Source organism: Crocodylus porosus, unplaced genomic scaffold, assembly GCF_001723895.1.
Source record: "Crocodylus porosus isolate Cpor-Errol unplaced genomic scaffold, CroPor_comp1, whole genome shotgun sequence".
Classification (NCBI taxonomy): domain Eukaryota; kingdom Metazoa; phylum Chordata; order Crocodylia; family Crocodylidae; genus Crocodylus; species Crocodylus porosus.
This window is the reverse complement of record NW_017728886.1, coordinates 65,843,337-65,850,648: the sequence shown is the minus strand read 5'-3', so window position 1 is coordinate 65,850,648 and position 7,312 is coordinate 65,843,337.

Here is a 7,312-nt window from a genome sequence, read left to right as displayed (position 1 = left end):
GGCAGGGGGCTGGACTCGATGATCTCCCGAGGTCCCTTCCAGCCCTGATGTCTATGAAATCTATGAAATCCCAGCCCTGCTGCTGACACATTTCTATCAAAAAATTGAAATTCTGATTTTCAGTTTGCTCTTCTTATAATTTAAGAAAATGTACGTACACAGATACAGATACATTAAAAAGACTTAGAATTGCCAAGTTAAACATGTGCTGCACTTCCTGCTTCCTATGGTTGGGCAGGGCAGCACAGAATTGTAGTCCATTAGTAGTATGGGATAGGGTTACCATATTTCCAGTTTCAAAAAAGAGCACACCTGTGGGACAGGGGGGCATATAATTGTGGGGGGGGCAGTAATATATTTGTGCCCTGCCCCTCACTCCTAAGCCACAACCCCCCCAGCCCTGCTGCTGATACCCTACTGATACCTGTCACGCCTGATCCACAGCCCCTTGGCCCTGCCCGTGTCCCATGCTCCCGACCCACAGTTCCCCGCTTCCCTGGTGCCCCTCACTTCCAAGCCACATCCCACCCCAGATGGTGCCCCTCACTTCTGACCTGCTGCCCCTGCCCCTCCCCCAGCCCTGAGCTGCCCCTCACTTCTGATCCACAGGCTCTTACCACCCCAGCTCTGCCAGTGCCCCTCACTCCCAACCCGTACCTATACCTGCCTCCCCTACCCTACCAGTGCTCCTCACTCCCAACCTGCAGGCTTCTTCTCATTCCTGAGTTGCATCCCCCTTCCCCCCCCAGCCCTGCTGCCCAAGTAACTCCCTTCTGCCCCTGAAGAACCACCCCCATCCCCTTCCCCCACTGGAGGGGCAGGCACCTAACCCCATCTCCCTGCCTGCTGCAGCTCCAGCACCAACAGGTATGTACACATGACTGCACATCCCTGACAGTCCCTGGCCCTGGCCCTCCAAGCCTTGCCCCCCTACAGACTTACCTGCCAGGGCTGCAAGCAAATGCACATGATGCCCCTGCCTCCAATCAAAATCACCCCCCCCTTCCCCCGCTCTTCCCAGCCCCAAGCAGCTCCTTGCTAGGGCAAACCAGGAAGTGCTGGGAAAGCAGAGGCAGAGCAAAATCCTGGACATTTGCTGATATTTTAAAAAACAGCCCAGATGGAGATGGGAGAACCCAAAAAGAGGATGCGTGTGGAAAAACCCAGACATATGGTAAGCCTAGGCATGGGGAATCCTGGTACCTGGGGCAGGTGCCCTGCTCCCCCAACCCTAGTTACACCATAGCAGGGAAGGCAAGGGATTTCACAAGGATAAAGGATGGTTTCATTGTTGAGGAAGTTTATTGCTCTCCCCTGGAACTGATCCTATCCCTGTGTGGCAGACTTACCGATACAGCCTGGCAGCCCGGGCTCAGAGAATCGTCATTGTGATTGGTGGAGCCTGTCCACCAATCAGGTAATGCTGGGAAGGGGCTTGCCCCACCCCTGCCTGGGGGGTGGGAAGAAAGGAGAACCCCAGACCTAGTTATAGCCTGCTCTTTGCAGGTCCAACAATAATAAAAGAAGCTGCTTGCCTAGCACATGGCAGACACATCAAGGGATGGAGATGACGACGAACTAAGAAAAGCTGGTGTAACAGTGCACAGAGTCACCTGCAAGTGGTAACCCAAGGGGAGCCAGTGACCCGGGAGACCATGCCTGGGAGGAGCAACTCGGCCAAGGAGGTGAGGACCACCCATCCAGGCCCTGGAGTTGTGAGATGTTGGGGAAAGGATTTCCACAAGGGAGGGCAGCTACCCCTGCTGTGGGGCAGTTTATCCCCAGGGAAGATTGAGCTAATTGATTGTTGAGGTGCCTTATATTTTGTGGACATTTTAACTTTGTATAATAGTAGTTTAATAGAGTGTTAAGTTTAAACTTCTTAAGGGACACTGCTGGGACCTCTTCCCTCATGGTTATATATACCTACCTGTGTATGTTTGTATTTTGACTGCAGTTTAATTGTTTTTATACATGCTCACCTGTATTTACTGGTTGTTTGTCTATTTTAAATCCACTGTTTATCAACACATTGTTTGAGGTGACCCGGAGGGGTGTAATTTTTCAGCCTTTATCTGTAGGACACAGTATTATATGATACTTGTATATCTGTATATATACAAATATCTGTATGTCTGTTAATAGTAATTCTCTTAATTTTTGTATATATGAATAAATCTGTATATAGTTAATTATCTCTTGTCTTGGCCTGACTATAGGTAGCAGAGGGATCTGGCCTGCATATTGCAGGTCGCACTCCTGCCTGCCACCCATCCCTTCCATCTGGAGAGGGGAGCAGTACTTGGGTGCACCTGTCTCTGCCACACAGATCCCATAGGATGGCAGGAAAATCACTAAAGCCAAAAAAGTGGTCACTGATTGTGTATTCCTCCCATTTGCATCAGCTTGGGGCCTGGAATCTAATTTGCAGAAGTATGGAGGACATACAGCTGAGAATAAAGTCACTGGAAACTGAGTTCTAAACATGTAAAATACAATATACAACGAAGTATTCTGAAAAATCAAGTCCTAGGCAGTTCAGATGAGACTACTGACCTTAATTTCTTTGAGTTGAAATTCCTCATTTTGTAAATTGGAATACAGTTACTGATCTCATAAGGTTCTGTGAAAAATACAACAACAGTGAGTGACATAGAAAAGCTTACGATAAAATGAATTATTTTAATTTTTAGTAGGGTTTGAATATTTTTCACTAAGTTCAAAGACAATATATTGAACTAGAAGAAAACAGAAAATTGAAATGCTTCTCATTTAGGTTAATTTAGTGACCACTGCCCTTCCTGAATGAGACTAGGGGCTTGTGGGAAAAGAATATGGGATCACAGAGCAGTAGGGCTGGAAGGGACCTCTATAAGTCCATAGGTCATCTGGTCCAACTCCCTGCCAGAGGCAGGCTCATCTCTATCCAAACCATCCAATACAAATCCATTGTCTAACTTATTAGCAAAAATACAGTCAACCCTGACACAACACATAATATAACACCCTAATTTACCACAGATAGAGCAAGGGACCATAGTAGCCAACATCCTGCTGCAGCAAAAGTTGTTAAAATACACTCAAGAGATCTCAGAAAGAGGACTACAACCACCACTACAAAGAAAGGCAACAACTCCCATAGTCCATACCAGTTTGACCATGGGATCATGTAACTGAGGAATGAATCTTAGTGCATATGTAAACAGAAAATCCTAAAAAGGCTGCTGGATACCAGGAGCAGCAGGATGTATGGGGACAGTGGCAACTTCCAGCAGATGTTAGATTTGCCCATGAGTCATTGTCATGCCTGAAGCTGCTGCCCCAATTGCCCCACCTTAGTTACCCCACTGGCAAATGGAGCCAAAATAAAGTTGCACAAGCAATCTTAATTCAGGCTTATTCTAACCTTTAATTCCTTGACTTGCAAACTTAATCGTGTTCTTTTAATGCAGTTTTTCTGTGTCTAATATACAATATAGGTAATTCAGTGATTTGGAAGTTTGATTAATTAACAGCTATGTTTTTTTGGATGTGTGGAATATTATTTCTCTTGTAACAAACTGTCCTGAAAAATACAACAAAATATTATAATAGAAAAAATATTTAATCATAATAAGCAACATAAACTTTAGAAATAAAGGAACTAAAAATATTCACCCCTTGTGTTAGCTGAAGGTATATTTTCAAATCAAAACTTCATCAAAACTGTTGAAAAACAGTGATTTTTTTTTCACGCTTTCTACAGTCAGACTTAAAATAAGAAATATAACAGCCTTAGGCTGAGACCCAATTTGGCCAAGAAAGAAGAAGAGAGAGAAAAGGAGGCCTACTCTAAAGAGATATCAGCACTGGGTAACCCTTATAGTTGAGACTTCAATAGAAATTCAGAAGAAGAAAGAAAGGATTAATTTTCAGCCCCTTACAAAAGATATTTTGTGGTGATGTTTGCCAAAGCTGTAGAACAAAACTCAGATTGTTTCTACACTACTTCTATGAGCTCCTCAGTATGCTACACAATGTCATGTTACTGAAGCAGCTTCCAAGTGGCAGTAATATTCAAGTTAGACTGAATCCATGCTGTTATATTTTTTAAAGGAAATATTCTTTTCACTAGCATTTAAAAAATGACAGCACCTGAGAAATCCATTAATGCCTGAATCTGAAGGATAATGCAAGTTTCACAGTCTTTGGTATGTGTCATATGGGCGAGTTTTGCTTTCTTGGAGGAGGATGAAAATTGCACGCACGTTACGTGTTAACGGAAACCACAGGAGGACTGCTTAATGGTCTTTTTTTCCTTGGAGGTACAAGCTGATTGTCAGCTGTTATCTGAGTGTTTTGGTTGAATTTCCTCTGACCCAAAACATTCCCTGTTTAATTAAGTATCTAATATCCATTATTTGCAGCTTTAGTAAAAATGGCTTCAATTCAAGCTGGTTTGAAAAGCTTAACTGCTGTCTCAGTGACAACATGACATACACTGATGAAGGTCTAATGCAGCTTAGGTAAAGGAATAAAAGGATAAACTCAGTGCATCTGGTAAGATTCTCTGATGGCTCAGGCTCAAACTGTATCCTTATCTCCAGGAGAGCAATGCGCTCCTAGCAAAAAGATGCTCGTAATGGACAAGAGCTGTCTGCAGAGAAATGCTGTCTGCAATGAAACAAAACTGTACAAAATGGGTGTGGCATTAAGTTTCCCATCAGACTCCAAGATCACATCAGGTGCATTCAAGAACTTTCCTGGCATACTAAACCTTTTGGGTAAAACTCGGGCCAGTTGCAATTGAACACAAGAACATTTTTTGGCTTTCCCCATTGACATCACTGGATCGCATTCATGGCTTTACTGGTAAGCTGATACTGTGAAATTCAGGCAAACAATTTATATGTTCAAGAAAAAAACCTCAGAAGCCTAACTTTAGGTACCTCTGTTTTTAAAAAAACCCAGGCAATAAAAAGTTATTTATATATGGAGTGTCTTACTTCATCCTGGACTAGAACAGGACCAAGGTCTGTGCAGCTGAATAGAAAGGTTGCCTTTCCAAGCTGAAAATGAAAATATTCTTTTTGGGTCTTAGGCTTATTATATGGGATGCAATCTAAATCCCTAACCCACAATAAAAGTTAAAAAAAACCAACCCACATATAAATGCAAAGGAAAATAATATAAGCAGGGCAGCTCTCCCCTCTCCTAGGCAGACAACCTCATCTGTTTCCTTTCTAAAAGAGCCTAGTCCCTTTATAAAACATGGAGTTTAATTAGATGCAGCTGGGTCTAGTTAACTCAGCTCTAGGATTCACTTAGCTCTGAAAACTCTGCTGGGATTTAAATATGAAAGCCATACCACCAATTCACTCACTTGGGACTTCTGCACTGGTACAAACAAGGGTATTATTGTGAACTCCTATCAAAGGGAACAAACATTTGTCTAAAACAGCCTGAAGGACCCTTGTAAGGCAAGGAAGTACTATTATCCCTATCTTACAGGGGAATAATAAAGGTGCAAAGAAATTGAGTTATCTAAGACCATTCAAGGTAGCTGTGGAGGAGAAAGGAATTTAAAATACGTTGTCCAAGTCCTAAGCTAATACCCTATCCATGGAGTTATCTTTTTTGTCATAGGAAAGAACATAAATACTGTAAGTGTCCAAAAGGAAAGGGGGAAAGTGTTGTAAGGTTACCACAAAAAGGCTAGATTATGTCAGTCTTTACTGGTTAACAATCTTCTAAAAATGTATTAGCGTTTTCCTCCTTTTGGCTTGAAAGGGCAGGTGCCAGACACTGACACGCAGAGAGCAGACCAGTTGCCAAGGAAACTCTTGAGATGTATATTCTAGAAATTTTCCCAAAGGCAACAAAAATGAAGCAATCCATCTGAAGATGGACATCGTTATCCTAGTAAATGTGAACACCAATAACATTGACCTATATGTCCAAAAGTAAGTAGTGATTTGTGTTGTACATTTTGTGGTACCCAGCCCTCAGAAATAAAGCCCTTCTAGATGTCTCAGGTTGAACTGACCCAGATGGAAGCATTGAACTTCACAGGTCAAGTTAGAAAACTTCAGCCTTCAAAGTTAGGGAGAATTGGCTGAAGGAAAAAAGCCTAATTCATTTTTCTCTGTTGGAAATATTTATCAGATTTCACTGTGTACCTGGCTGGTTGGTTGAATCTCATTTGTGCTAGGAAATGTTTTGAGTAGGTGCCCCTTCCCATTGCTAGCACTAGTTTAGCTGAGGCTCAGAGCTCTGGTGTACACAGCTCACTGACCGCTGACATGATTATCATCACTATATAGATTAGAGTTTCTTCCAAATAGATAGAGCACTGAACAATGAAAAATGTTTTTCAGCCACAGGCCTCTCTACTGTTGCAAACATCGACTCAGCTGAAATGATTACATTTTAAAAAAATGTCCCTGGCATATGCAAGGGGTTCAAACAAACATTTGCCATACCTAGACCAGAAACAGACGCACACAGCAGACTGATGCTCCCGAGAATGCCATGTACATGTACTTGCCACTTTCAGGAGCTGCATGGAGAAACCAACGTAAATAACTTGGGGTAGGGAAAGGGGCTAGCGGGTCTGCGGTTAGTGGGGGTGGGTGGGTTGGAGGAAAGGGGTGTTGTCCCACTGAAGGCTAAAAATAATCCAGTCTGGGTCAGGGGGTGGGATTTACGCCTCAATTACCATTATATGCTTTTCTCTGACCTTGGCAAATGCACTCTTGCATATGAGTAGGACATTCAAAACTCTGCTAAGATGAATCTTCTCCCTGGGTATTGCTTTGATCACATCTAGCTATTTGTATCCCTTCTCTAGATCTCGCCACCCTACCTGTTGTCTCTCACTATCAAAATGTCTCCTCCAACTCCATTTTCCCAATGACACTAAATGTAATCACTGTTGTGCAGTTCTCCAACAAGTATCTTTGCACTTTCTCCCCAAACATCTCCTAGGCACTTGGGAGACACTTGTTCCCTGCAAACATCCACAAGACTGTCCCATTATCCTCCTTCATGTCCCTTCTTAAAATTTTCCCTTGTCATAGGCTTCCAAACAAAAAACAATGATAGTAATTGAGTGGCTGTTATGCTAGGACAACCTCCTATCATGCTGATCAATGTTGATTTATTGTTCCCTGGGAACTTCTTGTCTGTCTGATTATATTCACCTGCTGTCTCTTGTTATTCTTAGGCTATAACCAGGGATCCTGGTTTTCTCCGATTTAAAAAAATCCCCTATTTTCAGTTAAAAAAAAGTAGCCCAAAATCAAATTTTTTGCCATGATTTAAATGAAACACC